Source organism: Rousettus aegyptiacus, unplaced genomic scaffold (genome assembly GCF_014176215.1).
Source record: "Rousettus aegyptiacus isolate mRouAeg1 unplaced genomic scaffold, mRouAeg1.p scaffold_m13_p_4, whole genome shotgun sequence".
Taxonomy (NCBI): domain Eukaryota; kingdom Metazoa; phylum Chordata; class Mammalia; order Chiroptera; family Pteropodidae; genus Rousettus; species Rousettus aegyptiacus.
Genome location: NW_023416307.1, coordinates 109,897,994 through 109,919,965, shown reverse-complemented (window position 1 = coordinate 109,919,965; position 21,972 = coordinate 109,897,994). Strand labels below are relative to the sequence as shown.

Genomic DNA, 21,972 nt, shown 5'->3' with positions numbered 1-21,972 from the left:
GAAGAAACAGCCATCACTTGGGCACTAAAGAACTCTGAAAGTAGTATCCAGCCCCAGCCATACAGTGCCTCCTTATAGCTAAGTTAAATAAAATTAGATTTTTATCATTTTTAATTTGACACTGTAGAAATGTAAAACTTCCTAGTGAAAATTACTCTTTAATAAGGAAATGAAACAGTTTCAGAATATAGGCCTCTCCTACATTTATGTCTAAATATGACTTAGAATGATGAGTGGTAATTCACATTGGGTTTATGGTAGGTAAATAAATTTAAAAAACTGATATCTTGCATGCATTTGAAAATAAACCTGGGCAATATTTACAAACCTAGAAAAACACTTATTTGATTAAGCAATTTTGACCTTTAAAGGTCTTAATTCTTTTTTTTTTTTTTTTTACTCAAAAGATTCTGTTGTGCTGGTTGAATCAATTTATACATCCATAGCATATAACATAGACAAAATTTCAAAGTAAACTATCTTGTCACAGATAGGTTTTCTTATAGATTAAAATACAGATATACAATTCACACTCTTATCAGAATAACCTACCAAGAAGGAGATTAAAATAGACTTTATACACAGACATATTTTTTTTCAATACAATCTTTTATAAATGCCAGAAAGGTTTTCCTCTATGTTGACATTCTAAGTTTGCTTTGAAACGCAATATATGTTTGACAAGAAATATCAATTTCAATCCTTTAATTAAAACACACACACACACTCGCACATTGGCAAACATCTGAGGAAGTTTTGAAAAAGCATTTAGAATAGCCAAAAGCCCTTTAAAAATTTCTCTAAGGTTTCATCTTCATATATATACTAGTTTGATCATTTTGACAGACTCAATTTAACCTTAATTCAGGTTTATAGGTTTGGAGACTGGTTTTGCTTGACTTTGGCCATATGTACTGTTCCAGGAAAATTAGTTAAAAGCTAATTCAGTGAGTCCACTTTGGGGTTGTTCCCATAATAAAGCATAACGTTGTTATTTGAGTAGTTTGAGGGAGTTCCTCTGAATTGATTAGACAGACACGGGGTTTAGACAGTTTAAGATTCTGTACTTGCAGGAGTGAGTGTTTGAGGACTGCTTAAAACTAATTCGGAGTTACCTCAAAGGTTGGTTCTCAGCAAGTTTAGCCAAAAAGTCAGTTAAGTAACGCAACTCCCTCTAGGGGACCGTTGTCCAGTGTTTCTGTGTATTTGTTTTGTTGTGATTTTCTGCCTATACAGTAGTACTCACTGCTCCCTGGCCCCAGTCATATTTGGCTGGAATTTTTGTTGTGTTCACCTTGGATGGCTATGCAGTGCCTGCCTCTCACTACTGACCAGACCCTTCCTTCTTCCCCTACTGGCCTAATTGATCTTGCTAAAATTTGTTTTTACTCTCATTTCCTGGGCCTCAGATCTCTTGATTCCTTCTATCTTCTAGCTTTCTCTCTCAGTCACTCATGGCTTTGTGCTCTCTTACTGTCATCTTGGTAATTCTCCCTTTTATTCATGATAACCAGAGCTGGTCTGCACAGCACCAACTGAGAGCTTCTGAACTCAAAGATCCTCACACACTTAATTCTGCTCTAGAAGCACTAAAAGAGAGGTAGAGGAAGAAGAGAGAGAGAGAAAAATGACAAAACGGAAATGCTGTTTCAGCCAGGACCTTTCTTCTCCGCCACCTCATATATTAAAACAAGCCTGGTTTTCTAAGTTCAGCAGAAGAACCTGGGAAGAAATATTAGCTCCTCGGTTAATGTCATTCACACAGGGAATTTGTCAGCAGAGTCTGCATTTGATCATTTTATGTCATCTCATGCATCTCAGAGGGTATTGAGCTCCATAAAACACGATTTCAAAGTGAAATAATTCCCACTTTGACTCTATAAGTGAGTCTTAGGGAATGCAAAAAAAAAAAAAAAAATCAATCTCTGGCTTTCTCCTAAAGTGAAAATAAATAGAACAAACAGATATTTCTTGGGCTGAATAACTGAAAGGATTACAAGCCTTAGGGTTCCTCCAAATCCTAGCAGGTCTGGCGCAGCAGAACAAAGAAGGGGCTGGGTATAGATTGTGAGAAAAACAGAAGCAAGTGGTTAATGGTTTTCTTAAATGCTGCAGAAAATGGCTTGTGTGTAAATGAGTATCCTACATTATAGAGACTTCGTAAGGAAAAAAGGTGAAAATGGAACTCTAGGGACCTGGAGGCCCTGTTCTCAGCTAGCCTGCTTATGTTTGCACAAATCTGACCTTTCTGTAGGTGAAGCTCTTCTTTACAGTCTGCGTCCTCCTCCTGCTTTTCTCAGTTGGCTGCTAACCCACAGCAGCGGCCAGAAATAAACCAGTGACATATAGACTATACTTCCTCTCCCTTCTCTAAACAGGGTTTAAAATGGCCCAAAATGGCATTTTAAGCAGATTGTTTCAATAGCTGCTTTCTGAAAAACTATTGTGAATGTTGCAGGACTTTTGTTTTAGAGCCTTGGATCATATACCCAATGATTTACATCACTCAAATAGGCATCCTTGTGATTTGAGGGGTTTGGGCTATCCCACAGAACGATGATACAATTCTGGTCAAATAGATTTGGAAAATGCTGTGTTAAACATCAGAAATTTTCTGAGCATATAATATTCAAACATGCTGTGTGAATCTCTAAGTGGGGAAGAGAGGCAGAGTAAGTCACAACCTCTCAATTCATTTGATCATCTTGCTAAGTTCTTCTCTGGGACACAAAGAATGAATGAAATAATTGCAGCCATCCCTTCTAGCTTTGTATAACATTTATATTACTTTCTCATCAGGACAAAAGGACTCAAAGGAATAATTCAGGAAAGTAAGAAGCTCTTCTTCCTCAGAGAATCCAAAGATCACTAGACAGATACTATTGTTAGTGGTTAATGATGTAAAGAATGTGCACATCGGAGCAGAGCTGACGAGTTTGAATCCTGTTTCTGCTTTTTGTTAGCTGCGTGTTCTCAGATAAATCACTTAATCTCTCTGGGCCTCAGTTTCTTTATTAGAGATACTAATACTACTTAAGATGTTTGAAATAAATTATCTAAGATAGCAACAACTTGCTTTATATGTAATATAGTTATTTTACTTCGGTTATTCTTTTTTTTTTTTTTTTATTTCAATAATCACTGAAGTTGAGACCTGGTCATGATCACCTGGTTAAGGAAGGTAGCTTGGCATAAAGATACTCAAAATTTTTGTCTTATTTAGAATTGTATGATTGGCTTTGAGATTGGCTAAATTTTTCGCGTGTACATTTATTTCACCAAAATCTTCTCTTCCACATACATCACAATTTATCCTACCTAACCCCTGCTAAGATTTTCTCTACTCCTCCTGCCCAATTAGCCAATCACCAGAGCCTCAGAGAGTCCTCCATAATGCAGCTCCCAAAATGTGAGCTGGAAGTAACAAGCACAGCCATGATGCCAGAGGCAAGCTATGCTACAAATCAATTACTCCAAAAGAAAAAAAAGTATGAATTGTTTCTACCAAGTAAAAGCAAATTGTGAAATGAAAGATGGCCCTGTGATAATATGACATGCTCTTTAACCAAGGCTGCAGTTCAAGTGCAATAATAAAAGTTGGCAATGACGTCCCCCTAAAATTGTGGATGTGTAACAGACTTCTCCTGAGTCCGCAGAGAGTCAATACTAACTCAAGTCGATGAGTTTTCTTCCAGCTATTGGGGTTAACTGTTTTTTTCTTTTTAATTACATTTTCTTTATTGGGCATTTGGAAATAACTTTGATTTATATTACATTTTAAACAAATAAAACATATTTAAAGTGCTGTATTTATCCTTTATTTTAAATTTAACACTTTTGACAAAAAGAAAACAACATTGACTTACAAAGAAGCAGAAAAGCTGTCAAATTACACACAAAAGAAATGAAAAAAATGGTCCCTATTTTTGCTGTGCCTCTAGCCTTGTCTTGACCTACCACTGCTTTCTATCTACAGATTCACCTTTTCTGCTCAGATGTAAACTTGTACAGACAAAAGCCTCCCAGGCATCTCCACCTGGACATCTATGAGACACTTCAAATTAAACATTACTCAACTCACCAGCTGAAATACCATTCCCCAAAATTAATCCATGGTTTACTCTCTCTCTAATTTTACATCTCTTAATGTCTGTATGTCTTAAAATTATTTTCATTTTTAAGAGGCAAAATCTCAACTAAAACTGGCTTGAACAATAAGGGAAATTATTGTCTCACATAAAAATATAAGTGGTTAAATGAAGTAATCTGTCATGGGGTTAGTTCTTTCTTTTTTTCTCACAGAAGCATCAGTGTTCCAGTTGGATTCAAGTATAAGAACCAGAACCCATTCTAGATATTTTAAGCTGGAGGGGTTTCATTTGAGGAAGTTAGTGCTTTAAAAAACACCAAAATGGCTGAAGGAACACGCTGTAGGCCACATCTCCAGCAAATCTTCCCCAAACAGCGTCCCACTGACCAATAGGAAGTTACAAGGAGCCACTACCTCTGAGACCACCTTAAAGCCATAATAAAATTGAGAAGCGACCACCAATACAGCTGCCTCTGGACATGTAGAAAAGTGTGGAAGGCATATTTGTAGCCACTGTTCTGAGCTTAGTCAGATCAAAAGCTGCCACCACTGCTTCTGCCACCCTCAATCATTTCTTAAAAACAAAACAAAACAAAAAACTGGAGAATGGATAGAGAAACACGATTGCAGGGAATCCCCACATTTCCATAGCCAGGCTTGCCAGCAGAAACAGCAAAAGTGGTGCTAAAAGATGCCCTCCACCTCGCTTTCACCTGCCAAATTGCACATGAATATAACTCATTGGTGGAATCTTTTCTGAACCTAGAACCTGGCTAAAAGAGAATCTGAGAAATGTTGCTTTTAGCTCAACAATAATTCTAATTTGAATGAAGACAAATGGAAACCATAAACTCATCTAGAGCATATAAAAAAAAAATCAGCTTCCTGAGCTGAGTCTCCATGTAGGAGAATAGAAATGAGCCACAATCAAGGCTGCCTGAGACATTGACTTAGTCCAAAAGCAGAGAGAAAGCCATTTAATCCCTAGCCATTGTACATAAAACCTTCCCTTGAATCTCATTGGGCCATCTTAGGCCATTTGCTGACACATGGTCCTACACCAGTGACTAGGCAATGTTATGGGCTGATTGGCTAAAATGGTGCATTGGTAGGGAGTCAACCATTGTGCCCCCTATAGCAGGGATCCCTAATCCCTGGGCCACAGACCGGTACTGATCCATGCATGGCTTGTTAGGCATAGTCTGCATAGCAGGAGGTGAGTGGCAGGTGAGCGAGTGAAGCTTCATCTATATTTGCAACCACTCTCCAGTGCTAGCATCACCACCTCAGCTCCACCTCAGATTATCAGGCATTAGATTCTCATAGGAGCCCCAGTCCCTGGTGCCAAAACGGCTGGACACCGTTGCCCTATAGGGTCTCTGCTTACATATGATCTAATTAAAGAGACTTTTCCTGATCGTCCTGTCTAAAGTTGCCCCTCCTCTTGCCCCATAAATGTTTTGTCCTTTTACCCCACTGGTAAATTTTCATGCCACTTATCACAATCTGAAATTATTTTGCTCATTTAATTTTTTGCTGGCATACTATCTCTCTTCCCTACCAGGACATAAGCTCCATGAAAGTTAAGATCTTGTCTCTCCTTTTCCCTTCTGTATCAACATTACCTGTAACAATGTGAGATACATATTAAATAGATCGGTGAACATGTAAATGAGTGGGCTAGCACCCATGTACTATATAAACTTATCACTATAGCCTTTATATCCTTCCCAGTTAGGCCAATTTAGCAGTTAAAAGAAGATGAAAAAGGAAGAGCTGTTCAATGTGCGTGATACCTATACAACTAACCCATTAATTGGCTTAGTCTACCGGGATTTAGAGTTTTGTTCTCCTACATGACAGTCACTGTATCCTACTATCAGCCATGCATAAATCAGGATTCTTTGCCCTAATTACACATGAACATTTAGAACACAATACACAGACAGAACTCATAACTAAGGATTTAAAGAGGCCATGTTGAGATTGGTGGAAGGGCTAGCCCCACACTCACGTGTGGTGGTCAAGCATTGAGAGTGCTATCTCAGCTACAGAGGCTACCCACAGAGAGTAAGGGGATGAAGCCTCACACCAGGCTCCCCATACTCAGGATCTAGTGCTAGGAAGAGAGTCTCCACAAAATTTGGTGGTGAAAATCCATGACAATTCTGTCTGTCGGGGTAAGATGGAAGGCTGCTAGAAACCCAGACATCCTCTTATAGGGCCCATGCACAGACTCACTTTCTTGCAGGCACTCACCCTGGGCTCTGGCAGAGGGATAGTGACTCAGAAAATGCCAGAGACAAGCAGGGAAAGACTGAGTTGTATGGCAGAATAGCTGCTATTATCTCTGTGTCGAGTCTTCTTCCTATCTAGCCTACAGGCAGGCACCATTTTTCCTGTGCTGAACCCTTCCCAACATGGACAAATCTGATTTTGCATTGGCCTGGTGAACTCCACTCGCTCCACCCCAGTGACTCCCTGGGACCCTGTTCCACCCAAGTTGTGCACTGCCAAAGATACTTTCAGTGGCAGGCAACAAGCCCCGGCTGGAGCTGCTATATTTCTTGAACAAATCTCAGTGGTCATTGGGTACAAGGCAGGTGGTAGCTGACCTTGTTGTACTCTGAGACTTTTGTGAGTGGTCCCAGGTTCAGCACTGGTGTTAAATGTGGATCTGTGTTAAACTGATTACCACTCGCCCCACTCTGGTGACTCCCAGGGACCCCACTTCACCCAGTTCACATACTGTCTTAGACTCTTTAAGCAGCTGAGACTTACAGGTAGCTGGAAGGCAGCCTTAGGCCTTGGGATGCTCTGGATCTTTTGCTGAGATACCCTACCCAGTAATAGTGGCAGCTGGTCTTGGTTGGCAGGTTGGCCTCTCCCACTTGCCTCCAGGTCCAGCACAGTCAGTCACCAACTGTGGATAGCTTTGTAGCTCCTACCAGGTTACCCCAGGCTAGTCACAGGTAGCACTGATTTTAGCCTGCACAGGAGCCCATTCCAAGTGGCTCCAGAACCAACACACCTAGAGGCTGGCTTTGAACCACAATAAAGGGTTATAAATATAAATAATAAAATGGCAATAACTTTGTACCTACAAATAATCACTCTAAATATAAATGGATTAAATGTTCTAATCAGAAAACAAAGGGTAGCTGAAATGATAGGAAAATAAGAGCCATAGATATGTTGTCTACAAGAGACCCATTTCAGATCCAAAGACACACACAGACTAAAAATAAAGGGATGGAAAAAAGATATTTCATGTAAATAGAAGTGGAAAAAAAAAAAGCTGGGGTAGGGTATTTATATCAGACAAAGTGCACTTTAAAATGAAGGCAATAATAAGAGACAAAGAAGAAGGACACTGCAAATTGGATCAATCCAACAAGAAGATATAACCCTAGTAAACACTTACATACCTCAGATAGGAGCACCTAAATATATAAAGCAAATACTGATGGACATAAAGTTAGAGATCTACAATAATACAGTCATAGTAGGGGACGTTTATGTCCCATTGACACTGATGGAGAGATCTTCCAGACAAAATTAACAAGGAAAGAGTTGCCTCAAATGACACATTAGACCAGATGGATTTAATTGATACTCTTACAGCATTTCACCCCCAAGCAAGAGAATATATTTTTTTCAAGTACATATGAAGCATTTTCCAAGATGGATCACTAGTTAGGCCACAAAACAAGTCTCAATAATTTTAAGAAAATTCAAAACATATCAAGCATCTTCTCTGACCATAGTGGTATGAAACTAGAAATCAATTACAAGAAAAAAGTGGAAAACAAACAAATGTATAGAGGCTAAACAATGTTATTAAACAATGAATGGATTAACAGATCAAGGAAGAAATCAAGATACCTACCTTGAGACAAAGAAAAATGAAAATATAACAACCCAAAATCTATGGGACATAGCAAAAGCAGTCCTAAGAGAGAAATTCATAGCAATACAGGCATATTTCAAGAATCAAGAAAAATCTCAAATGATCTAACCGTACATTTAAAGGAACTTCAAAAAGAACAGCAGACAAAGTTGAAACTGAGTAGCAGGAAGAAAATACTGAAGATCAGAGTAGAAATAAACAAAAGAGAGTCTAAACAGACAATTAGAAAAATCAATGAAACTTAGAGCTGGTTCTTTAAAAACATTAACAAAACTGTTAAACCTTTAACTAGACTTATCAAGAAAAGGAGAGAGAGGACTCAAATAAATAAAATCAGAAATGAAATAAAAGCAACAACTGACATCACAGAAATACAAAGGACTGTAAGAAAATACTATGAGCAATTACATGCCAACAAATTAGACAATCTTGAATAAAAGGATAAATTCTTAGAAACATATAATCTTCCATGACAGAGCCAAGAAGAAAAAGAAAATCTGAACTAACCGATTACTACTAATAAAATCGAATTAGTAGTCAAAAAATTCTCAACGAACAAAAGTTCCAGACTGGATGATTTCATAGGTGAATTTTATGAAACATTCAAAAAAGAATTAACACCTATTTTTTCTCAAACTATTTCCAGAAGTTCAAGAGAAGGGAAGCCTCCCAGGTCATTTTATGAGGCCACCATTACTTTGATTCCAAAAACAGACAAACACATTACAAAAAAAGAAAATTATAGTCTGATGTCCCCGATGAACATATAGATATAAACCCATCAACAAAATACTAGCAAACCAAATTCAGCAATATATTAAAAAGACCATATACCATGATCAAGCTGGATTTATTTCAGAGATGCAAGGTTAGATCATATCCTCAAATTACTTAATCTGATACACCATGATAACAAAGTGAAAGATAAAAATCATATGATCATATCGATAGATGCAGAAAAAGTGTATGATAAAATCCAGCATCCATTTATGAAAAATACTCAAAGCAAAGTGGGGATAGAAGGAACATACCTCGATGTAATAAAGATGATCGATGTAATAAAGGTCATATATGACAAACCGACAGCTAACATCATACTCAAGGAGAAAAGGCTAAACTCATTTTCTGTAAGATCAGGAACAAGATGCAGATGTCCATTTTAACTACTTTTATTCAAGACAGTATTGGAAGTCCTAGCCATAGTAATCAGACAAGAAAGAGAAATAAAAGGCAACCAAATTGGAAAGGAAGAAGTAAAACTGTCATCATTTGCAGATGACATGATATTATATGTAGAGAACACTAAAGATTCCACCAAAAATAAATAAATAAATGAACTATTAAAACTGATAAATGAATTCAGTAAAGTAGTAGAATATAAAACCAATATTCAGAAGTTGATTACATTTTTATATACCAATGATGAACTATAGGAAAAAGAAATTAAGAAAACAATCCAACTTGCATTTACAATAAAATACCTAAGAATAAATTTAACCAAGGAGGTAAAATAGCTTTACTTGAACAATTATAAGACATTGAAAAACAAATTAAAGATGTCTACAGCCATGCCACACCATCCTGAATAAGCCCAATCCCATATGATCTTGGAAGCTAAGCAGGATCAGACCTGGTTAGTATTTGGAGATCACCTAGGAAGACCAGGTGCTGTAGGAGTAAAAAATAAAAAATAAGAGATTGTAAGTTAACAAGGTACTTGCAATCTGTGAGGTGAAGCGAGGATTGCCTCGCCTGAAAAAAAAAGGGGGAGAAAAAGAAAAAGAAATTAAAGAACATAAAAATAAATAAAAGCATATACCATGTTCATGGATAGAAAGATTTAACATCATTAATATGTTTATATTACCCAAAGCAATCTATAGATTCAGTACAATCCCTATCGAAATACCAAGGGCATTTTTCACAGAATTAGGACAAATAATCCAAAAGTTTGTATGGAACCATAAAAGATCTCAAATAGCCATGGCAATCTTAAGAAAGAATACTAAAATTTGAGGTATCACACTACCTGATATCAAACTATACTTCAAAGCTATAGTAATCAAAACAGCATGTTATTGGCACAAAAACAGACATAACAATCAATGGAACTGAACAGAAAGTCCAGAAATAAATCTGTAACTATATGGTCATTTAATCCATGACAAAGGAGGCAAGAATACAAAATGGAGCAGAGACAATTTATTCAATAAATGATGTTGGGGAAAACCAGACAGATACATACAAAAAAATAAAACTGAACCTTTTTATACCATATACAAGAATAAATTCAAAATGAATTAAAGACTTAATTGTAAGACTTGAAACTATAAAGCTCCCTGAAGAAAACAAAGGCATTAAAACTCACTGACACTGCTCTTAGTAATACTATTTTCTGATATATCTCCTCAATAAAAGGGAAACAAAAGAAAAAAATAAACAAATTGGACTACATCGAACTGAAAAGTATTTACACAGCAAAGAAAACCATCAACAAAATGAAAAGACAACCTATTGAATTGAGAGAAAATATTTGCCAATGACATATCTGATAAAGAGTTAATATCTAAAATTTATAGAGACTTCATAAAACTAAATATCAAAAAACAAACGAACAATCCTATTAAAAAATGGGTAGAGGACCCAAATAGGCACTTCTCCAAAGAAGATCTACAGATGACCAATAGACATGTGAAAAGATACTTGAAGTCACTAATCGTCAGAGAAATGCAAACTAAAACCACAATGATATATCACGTCACTCCTGTCCAAATGGCCATCATCAGTAAATCAAAAAACAAGTGTTGGCGAGGATGTGGAGAAAAGTAAACCCTCATGCACTATTGTTGGGAGTGCAAATTGGTACAGCTACCTATGGAAAATAGTTTGGAGATTCTTCAAAAAATTAAAAATAGAACTACTTTATAACCCAGCAATTCCGCTTCTGGGTATTTATCCAAAAAAAAAAAAATTTGAAAACACTAATTTGAAAAGATAGGAGCTATATCAGAAACCTGGTGGAGTGAGAGACATCCCCAGATCTCTCCCCTTGAAATAACAATAAGCTGAACATCTAAAACTCAACAAACAACATCCAAGCTGCCCACCAGCACATCTAAGCGTGGGATCTGCGTATAAGAGCTACCACAAATCAGAACCCAGGATGTCAGGCAAAACAAAGAAGCTGCTTCTCACCTTCAGAGCTCCCTGTAGCAGGAGAGTATGGGGAGAAGGTGTGGCGAGTTTCCTGAATAGCCTTGCTGGTAGAGCTATGAGTTCCACGTGGCCAGCAGCAGTTCTCAGGCATCAAGGCAGAAAGTAGAGAAGTGGGATAGCAGAGAACCGACAGGTGATTTTTACCAGCAGTGGTTGCAAAACTGAGGCTGATATGCAGCCCCCATCTCACAACCCAGAGGGTCCCTTGCCCCATACCCTCTGAGCCCAAACACCACAGAGCCCCAGGGGAATATGAGCAAATGCTACCAAAACTGTCACTAATACTGACAGGGACTGAGACTGAGGGTAGCGAGCATGATTAAACATCTATAAGAAGAAAAAAGCATTATTAAGGCTTTATATAAAGCAGAGATCCAAGAGGCTTAGATGCCACCTACTGGAAACCAAAAGAAAAACACCTTCTTTGCACAGGCTAGAGAGAGCATTATATGATAAATCGTTATTCTGGGGAAAAAAAGCGAAATACACTTCATTAATGCAAATGTGGAGAAATAGTTCATTAAACACCATGAACAACCAAGATGACAAGGCATCTCAGAAATAAAAAGAAAAAAATCTACAAAAAATAAGCTTACAAACAAACAAATATTTGATTTAAATGACAGAGAATTCAGGATGGCACTTCTGAAAAATGTCGATGAGATACAAAATGAATCACATCAACAATTTCAGGAATTGAAAAAATAACAAGATGAGCAGAATGAATTTCTTTAGCAATGAAACAGAAACCCTCAAAAAGAACTGAATAGACTTTCTGGAGATAAAGAATACTCTGAAAGAGCTGAAAAATGAAACAGCAAGCTTGGGAAATAGAGTCGGCCAAATAGAGGAAAGGATCAGTGATATCAAAGACAGAAATCTAGAAATAAATCAGAAGGAAGAAGAGAGAAACCGAAGAACGAAAAATAATGAAAGAGAAATACAAGATCTAGCTGATACCATCAGGAGAGGAAACACAAGAATAATGGACATTATCGAAGGTGAGAAAAATGAACAGGGAATAGAAAGCATTTTCAGACAATAGTTGACAAGAATATCCTAAATCTAAGGAATGAGCTGGAGCTTAGAATTCAAGAAGTCAACGGAACATCCAATATCTCAACCCAAAAAGGTATTCACCAAGACACACTGCATTAAAATTATCAAAAATCTATGACAAAGACAGAATTCTCAGGGCAGGCAGGGAAAAGAAGACAGTAATATAAAGGAAAACCCATTAGATTATTGTCAGACTTTTCAGCACATACTTTACAAGCCAGAAAGAAGTGGAATTAAATATTCAAATTATTAAATGAAAGAAACTACCAGCCAAAAATAATATATCCAGCTAAGCTCTCCTTTTGATATGAAGGAGAAATAAAGACCTTTCCAGACATACAAAAATTCAGAGAATTCTCTACTATAAGGCCTGCATTACAGGAAATACTGAAAAGGGTCAGCTTACCTAAAACAACATGATTATAAAAATACATAATTAAGAGTAAAGTGACTATCAGGCGAATAGAAGCAGAGGAGTGCAGCTCTTATTAAGAACAGCATATTATAAGCTTAAACATTAAAAAGAGATTTGCTACTGCAAAATAGTAACGAACATTCACCATACATAGGGACAAATTGAGATAGCAATGACTGAAAAGGGAGGATTCAAATATCTAAATTTGTAAAGGGTAATGGAGCCACAAACAGAAGAATATGGACACACACACACACATACATATATAGTATGTATGTATTATGTATGTATGTATTATGTGTGTGTATAACTATCCTTTATATATCCATAATAGTAACCAAACACCAAAGATTCAGAACTCAAGTATATAATATAAAACAAGAAAGACCAGAGGAGAAACTCACAAAACCCACCCAAAATAAAGAAAACAGAAACACGAGGACAAGGAAGCAATGGAAACAACGAGCTACCAAAAAGCAAAAGATAAAATGGCTATAAGAAGAACTCATATTACAATAATCACCCTAAATGTAAATGAACTAAACTCACCAATAAAAAAGCACAGAGTTTCAGATTGGATCAATAATCAAAACCCAAACATATGCTGCCTCCAGGAGACACATCTCAGTTCTAAAGACAAATATAGACTCAAAGTGAAATGGCACTCAGAGAAAAGCAGGAGTAGTGGTAATAACATAAAACAAAATAGGCTTCAAAATAAAAAAGGTAACAAAAGATACAGAGATACAATACATAATGATAAAGGGAATCATACACCAAGAAGACATAACTCTTATTAATACCTTTGCTCCCAATCAGGGAGCCCCAAAATATATAAAGCAATTACTAACAGAACTAAAGGGAGAAATAGACCAAAACATTATTGTAGTAGGGGACCTAAATACTCCACTGTCGTATATGGACACATCATCCAAGCAGAAAATCAATAAGGAAATAACATCCCTAAATGACACATTAGACCAACTGACATAATTGACATTTACAGAGCTTTTCATTCCCAAATAGTTGCTTATACATTCTTCTCTAGTGCACATGGAATGTTCTCAAAAATTGACTACATACTGGGACACAGAGGTAGCCTTAACAAATATAAGAGGGTTAAAATCATACCAATCATATTCTCTGATCATAATGCTTTAAACTAGCAATCACCTGCAGAAAGAAAGTAGGAAGAATAACAAATACATGGAGATTAAATAACATGCTACTGAGGAATAACTGGGTCAGAGAAGAAATAAAAAGAGATATCAAGAGATCCATAGAAATGAATGATAATGATAGTACAACACATCAAAACTTTTGGGACATGGCAAAAGCAGTCATAAGAGGAAATTTCATATCATTACAAACCTACTTCCAAAAAATAGAACAAGGCCAAATAAATAACCTAGTGCTTCATCTTAAAAAATTAGAAAAAGACGAACAAGTGAAGCCTAAAGTCAGCAGAAGAAAAGAAATAATCAAAATTAGAACATAAATAAATAAAATTGAAAACAAAACAAAAAAATAGAAAAAAATAAAGGCATAAAAGAGCTGGTTCTTTGAGAAGGTTAATAAAATTGACAAACCCCTGGCTAGACTCACTAAAGAAAAAAGAGAAAGGACACAAATAAACAAAATCAGGGATGAAAGAGGAGAAATTATGACAGACACCACAGAAATACAAAGGATCATTATAAGAATACTATGAAAAAGTATATAACACCAAATTTAATAAGCTAGAAGAAATGGAGCAGTATTTAGAAAAGTACAACCTTCCTAGACTGAATCTAGAACGGAAAATGTAAATAGACTGATCAGCAGTATGGAAATGGAAACAATCATCAAAAACCCACCAAAAGTAAAAGCCCAGGATTAGATATAGCTTCACCAGTGAATTCTACCAAACATTCGAAGAAGATTTAATACCTATTTTCAAACTCTTCCAAAAAAATCAAAGAGGAGGCAATACTTCCCCAACACATTTTATGAGGCCAATGTCATGCTGATATCGAAACCTGGTAAAGATAACACAAAAAAAGAAAACTACATACCAATATTTCTCATGAACACAGATGCAAAAATCCTAAATAAGATACTAGCGAACTAAATACAGCAACATATTAACAAGATTATACACAATGATCAAGCGGGTTTCATCCCAAGGGCACAGGGATAGTTCAACATATGCAAATCGATTAATGTGATGCACCACATAAACAAATTAAAAAATAAGAATCATATGATCATATCAATAGATGCAGAAAAAGCCTTCGACAAGATACAGCATTCATTTATGATCAAAACACTTAAGAAAATCAATATAGAAAGAAAGTATCTTAACATAATAAAGGTCATATATCACAAACACTCAGCCAACATTATACTTAATGGTGAAAAACTAAAAACCTTTCCTCTAAGATCAGGAACAGGCAAGACTGTCTACTCTCACTACTGTTATTCAGTATAATTTTGGAAGTTCTAGAAAGTGTAATCAGGCAAGAAAAAGATATAAAAGGCATCCAAATAGAAAATGAAGAAGTCAAACTGTCACTATTTGCAGATGACATGATTCTCTATATAGAAAACCCTAAAGACTCCACAAGAACACTACTAGAAACAAGGAAATATAGTAAAGTTTCTGGATACAAAGTCAATGTTCAAAATTCCACAGCATTCTCATACTCTAGTAACAAAGTGTCAGAAAAAGAAGTGGGAAAAGTAATTCATTTTGCAATTGCAACAAAAAAAGTAAAATACCTAGAAATAAATCTAATGAAACATGTGAAGAACTTATATAATGAACACTACAAGAACCTATTAAAAGAAAATGAAGAAGATATAAAGAAATGGAAGATCTTCCATGTTCTTAGATTGGGAGAATCAATGTAATTAAAATGACCTTATTACCTCAAGCATTTTAGAGATTAAATACAATCCCCATCAAAATCTCATTGGCATTTTTTAAAGAAATTGAATAAAAAATTATCAGATTAGTATGGAAGCATAAAAGACTCTGAATTGCCATAGCCATCCTCAGAAAAAGGAACGAGGCTGGAGGCATCACTCTGACTCACTTCAAATTTTCCTACAAAGTGACAATAATCAAAACGGCATGGTATTGGCAACAAAACAGAAACATGGACCAGTGGAACAGAATCAAGAGTTCAGAAGTAAACCCAGATTTATACAGGCAAATAATTTTCAACAAAAAAGCTAAAAACATACAGTGGAGAAAGGAAAGATTCTTCAAAAAATGGTGCTGGGAAAACTGGAAAGCCACCTGCAAAAGAATGAAACTAGATTGTTGTCTTTCTCCATGCACCAAAATTAACTCAAAATGGATTAAGGACCTGAATACAAGACCTGAAACAATAAAATGCATAGACGAAAACATAGGAACTAAACTCAAGGACCTTGGACTTAAAGAAGATTTTATGAATTTGACCTCAAAGGCAAGGGAAGTAAAAGCTAAAATAATTAATGGGATACATCAAACTAAAAAGCTTCTTTACAGCAAAAGAAATCATCAACAAAGTACAGAGACAACCATCCGAATGGGAAAATAAATTTGCAAGCAATGCCTCCAATAAGGATCTAATATCCAAAATATACAAAGAACTCATACAATTCAATACAACAATAAAACAAACAATCCAATCAAAAAATGGGCAGAGGACCTGAACTTCTCCCTAGAGGATATACAAATGGCCAATAAATATATGAAAAGATGTTCAACATCACTAACTATTAGGGAAATGCAAATCAAAACCACAATGAGATACCATCTCGCACCTGTTAGAATTGCTATAATCAACAAGACAAGTAACAGCAAATGTTGGAAAGGATGCAGAGAAAAAGGAACCTTCATACACTGCTGGTGGGACTGCAAACTGGCACAGCCACTATAGAAATCAATACGGAGATTCCTCAAAAAACTAAAAATTGATCTACCATACATTCCAGCAATATTGTTACTGGGTATTTGCCCAAAAGACTTGAAAACCCATATCTGAAAAGATATTTTCACACTGATATTCATAGCAGTATTATTCACAGTGGCCAGGACATGGAAGCATCCAAAGAGTCCTATAATAGATGATTGGCTAAAGAAGCTGTGATACATATATAGAATGAAATATTACTCAGCCCTAAGAAGAGATGAAATACTGCCATTTGCGACCACATGGATGGATCTCGAGATAATCATGCTAAGCAAAATAAGTCAGACAGAAAAAGTTGAAAATCACATGATATCACTTATATGTGAGATGTAAACTTAAAAGCAACAAATGAACAGGACAAACAGAGACTTGTGGACTTGGTGGTTACCAGAGGGGTGGCGGGGAGGGGGGAGGGGTTAGCCGGGGTAAAGGGTTCAAATATGTGGTGATGGAAAGAAATCTAACTGAGAGGTGAGCATACAATGTAAATATATATATATATATATATATATATATATATATATATATATATGCCTCAGTGTTAAAATGTACAACTGAAACTTATTGGATTTCGTTAATCAATGTCACCATAAAAAATTAATTATTTGTTATTTTTTAAAAAAGAAAAGATATATGTACCCCTATGTTTACTGCAGCAGTATTTACAAGAGCCAAGAGATGGAATTAACAAGGACCATTAATGTACAATCAGATAAAGAAGAAGAAGTACATAGATACAATGGAATATTACTGAGTCATTAAAAAAATGAAATGTTATTTTTAACAACATGGATGAACCTAGAGGATATTATGCTAAATGAAATAAATCAGACAAAGACAAATATGTTATGATGTCATTTCTATGTGGAATGTATAGAACAAAATAAATAAACAAAACAGAAACAGACTCATAGATACAGATAACAAACTGATGACTGCCAGGTAGGAGGGGGATTGAGGGGCTGGGTAAAAAAGGTAAAAAGATTAAGAGATACAAATTGGTGAAATACAGCGTAGAGAATATAGTCAGTAGTATTGTAATAACTATGTGTGGTGTCAGATAGGTACTATACTAATTGGGGGGAATCACTTCATAAATTCCATAAATGTCTAACCAGTATGGTGTACACCTAAAACTAATATAAAATAATATTAAATGTCAATTCCAATTTTTAAAAAAGAATACATTATGATAGCTGCTATGGAAAATAGTATATCCCCCCCCCATAAAAAAATTAAAATAGAATTACCATATGATCCAGCAATTCTATTTTGGGATATATAACTGAAAGTGGGGACTTGAGGAGTTACGTGTGCACATATTTTAGTAACAGCATTATTCACTATAGTGAAAAAGTAGAAGTACCTCATTTGTTCTTGGACAAACAAATGGATAAACAAAATGTAGTATACACATACAATGGTCATTATTCAGCCTCTTAAAGGGAAGAAATCTAACACATGCTATGTGAACCCTGAAGACACCACACTTAGTAAAATAAACCAGTATCAAAAAGACTGTCTAATTTCATTTATATAAGGTACCTAGTATAGTCTAGCTCATATAGACAGAAAGTAAAGGGGTAGTTGGTAGAGGGTAGAGGAGGGGGAAAGGAGAATTTTTGTTCAATAGTTTCAGCTTTGTAGGAAGAAAAAGGATGCTGGAGATTGATTGCACAACAAGGTGAATACACTTACCACTACCGAAGTGTATACTCAAAAATAGTTAAGATGGTAAATATGTATGCATATTTTACCGCACTAAAAAAAGTAAAAGTAAATAAAGAAAACATGATGAGCTAAGCACATTTTATATAAATTACTTATTTAATCTTCATAATTATACAAGGTAAACATTATGAATATCCCTATTTTTAAAATTTCAACACAGAAAGGTAAATTAGCTTGATCGAGTTTGCATAGTGAGTTAGAGACAGGGCTGGGAGCAGAATCTGAAATCTCCACTTCAAAGATCATGCTCTTAAGTAGCACATAGACACACAAATAAGCAACAGTATCATGTTCCCAAATCGTCTACTACTCTCCTATTTAATTGACAAACTTTTCCCACAGTTTTTATAGATAGGTGATTAAGTGCACACATAACAACTTATCAATGTTGCTACTAAATTAAGTGAGAATATAAGAAATCTTGCACTCTTGGGCTAAACATTTTTAAACAGAAAAACTTCTTTAAAATAAATAATGGAAGGAAGTTGTGATAGAAGCATACTGATCTAATAATGTTTAGGTCAATGAACAGAAGAGAAAGGCTGAAAAAAAAGATCATAATGTACATAAATGTCATCATCTAATAAATGTGGAAATACAAATCCTAGGGAAGAAAAGACTGCAACAAACAATGGTAGAAAAACTGGTTAACTACAGGAAATTAGTTAATTCTCTTCCTCCTGTCAAATAGTAAAATACATTTCACATTTACTAATAAAATAAGAGCAAAAAATGTAGCCATAAGATAATTAGAAGAAAATTCAGCTGTGTATCTGGGTGGTAGCAGACATTTTAAATATAAAGATATTACAATAAAACAAAGAAGAAAATAATGATACATTATAACTACATAAAATTAAAACCTTTGTTCAGTTCCCAAAAACTATTATAAATGAATCAAAGTGAGAAAGTAATATAAGGAAACTGTGCTTGAAAAATGTACTACAGACTAACAGCTAATATCTTTAGATATAAAGAGCTATTATAAATCGATAAGATGCAAACACTCCATTAGAAAACTATATTAAAACCATGAATAGTTCAGAAAATAAGAAATATAAATGGTAAGCACAATATGAAAAATATTCAGCTTTTCTATATTCTATTAACCACAATTTTAAACAATAAGATGGCATTTTTATTACAAAAAAAAAGGCAAAGGATTTTTTTTTTTCAATAAAAATATTCAGACCTCAGAGGCTATAAGAAAGAAAGCACATGACTATGTGGTACTAGTAAAAGCAAAATGCCATCTGTATCAAATATTCAAAACCTTATAGAAATTTATGCCAATGTAATTATAAGAGATCCAGATAAAAATTAATTGTAAAATATGTCTCAGTTTTATGTACAACAACAAAATTATTAAAATAAAACAAGAGAACAGTTAATTAAATTTCGATAAGCAATAGTTAATATTGAAAGACAATATGAAATCAGGTTTTCAAAAAATTCCTATATATATATATATATACACACCCACATATATATATGAAGTATAATTAATGTTGACATGTTTATTTTCTTTTCTGTATATTTTAAATATTCTTTAATACATAGAAACCATTGAAATATATTATAAATACTCTCTAGATATATTAAATCCATTAACATTTACTGTAGATCATTACATTGTGCTAAGGGACTATGACAGAAAAAAAGCAGCAGTAGGTACGAAAATAACTCGACATTATGGGACATTCTGGGAAAAGAGACACATGTTGGTATAAAGTTTGTAAATGTAAGTAAAATATAAATGGTAGCATAACAGCAAGGGACGTGATACTGTAGGTGAAAGCCAGGAAGGCTTCTCAGAGAAGGTGGCATATAAGCTGTATATGAAAAAGGCTGGAGCCCCATCTGGTATAATGGTGGAAGATATTTCCTCAACAGGGGGCAGCACCATTAGGCTGGAGCAGCAACTTTCAATAAAAACTATGAAGTCCATCTTCAGTTCCTCCCTTTTCTTACTTCTGCAATAGATTATGTAGTTCTATCCTTAGCCTCCTTCAGACACTGTTTACCTATGAGTGAGACTATCCAATTCTTAGAGCCTGTCAAGGACCACTACTACTTAAGGTAAAAGTGCTCTCATTCATTAGAACATAGTGTCAATTATGGCCCAAGAATGAACTCTTCCTTGGTATTTGTAATTACATCCTTAGTCTACCTGGTCTTCAGTTGTGAAATAAAAGGTGTCCTCAATCTTAAAGCAATTTCAATTTCAGGCAAGCAGGGAAGAAAATTTAGTCAAGAGGAGAGGGCAGAATGACAACCAAAATCACATCATGTGGCAAATGACTTTCTCTATTTATTTGAAAATATTTTGCTGTTATAGGTAATTTTGATATACTATCTATTTTTCAGAAATCAAAAAGGTAATTTACCACTAGAATCTTCCTCTAGGAAAAAAGTTACACTGAAAAGTATTATGAAAATATTGCACAAAAATGTACCATAAGTTAAAATAAAATGAAGACTTAAATACAGGAAATAATCTTTGTTAAATATTATGTCTTGTAGGGAGATCTACTATGTCCCAATCCTTAAATTAGAAAGTCAGCAAAAAGATGAACTGAATTCCAGATGTTAATTGCATAGGCTTAGTGGATTAGAACTAAAGATAATTAATTGCTTAATTTGAATATACATAGGACTAAATAAATGATGATAAGATTTTCAGTAGTTAGTTTTGAGATCTAGAAAGAAAAGATTATTTCTTTAGAGGCCTGGGAGCCCTAGGGGCCAAAGACATTTTAAAAGTCTATTAGTAAGAAACCGGGTAAAGAGAAGAGGTTAGACAATGGGGAAAACTTCCAGAAAAATAGAATGAAAGGTCAAGTTCAAATTGCCTTTTCCTATTTGAAATTTAGAATATGATTTTGTATGGCAAAGAAAGTTTAGCATTCCTATCCTAATGTTGACATATTTAATGTCAACATTAAATCCAGACAGATACAAAGTTCATTACTTCCTATCTGGGGTGGGGAGAGGGAAAGACTCGGTTTATCGTTTAATTAAAATTTCTGTCTTGGGCCATGCTACCCTGAACAAGCCCAATCCCATCTGATCTTGAAAGCCAAGCAGGGTCAGGCCTGGTTAGTACTTGGATGGGAGACCACCTAGGGAGACCAGGCGCTGTAGGCATAAAAAAATAATAATAATTTAAAAATATATAAATAAGGGATTATAAGCTGATAAGGTCCTTGCAATCTATGAGGTCAACCAAGGGTTGCCTTGCCTAAAAAAAAAAAAAAAATTAGGTTCTTAAGAATGAAGGAGCATGCTATAATTAATAGAGAAAACGTGAAGTTATATCTAAGTTGTGCCCTTTTTTAATATTAAATTTGTAACAAAGCAAATGATGAAGAACCAACAATTTGCCAATACTGAGTGTCTAGACAAAAATAGGCTTAGCAAAGTCACAGAAACAGATTCCATTAAAAAGCTGGCTACAAAGGTAATAGATAAAGAAGCCTGAGAAGGCACATGACTGTAGAGACCACTCGTGAATAGAACAATATCTCCTGCCCCCTCTACACAACTGTCAGGCTGCTCAAACAGGAACCACTACCAACTGCCGGGCTATTTCCCCAATCCCTTAGAA

At 35.2% G+C, this 21,972-nt stretch overlaps 1 protein-coding gene and 1 pseudogene across 3 annotated transcripts in view; one reads left to right on the top strand and one right to left on the bottom strand.

The window, feature by feature from the left end:
- Window positions 1-21,972, bottom strand: part of FHIT (fragile histidine triad diadenosine triphosphatase) — a 1,278,128-nt gene that overhangs the window by 333,362 nt on the left and 922,794 nt on the right. The gene's annotated exons all lie outside the window — the stretch shown is intronic.
- On the top strand, window positions 21,394-21,512 carry LOC118602538 (annotated as a pseudogene).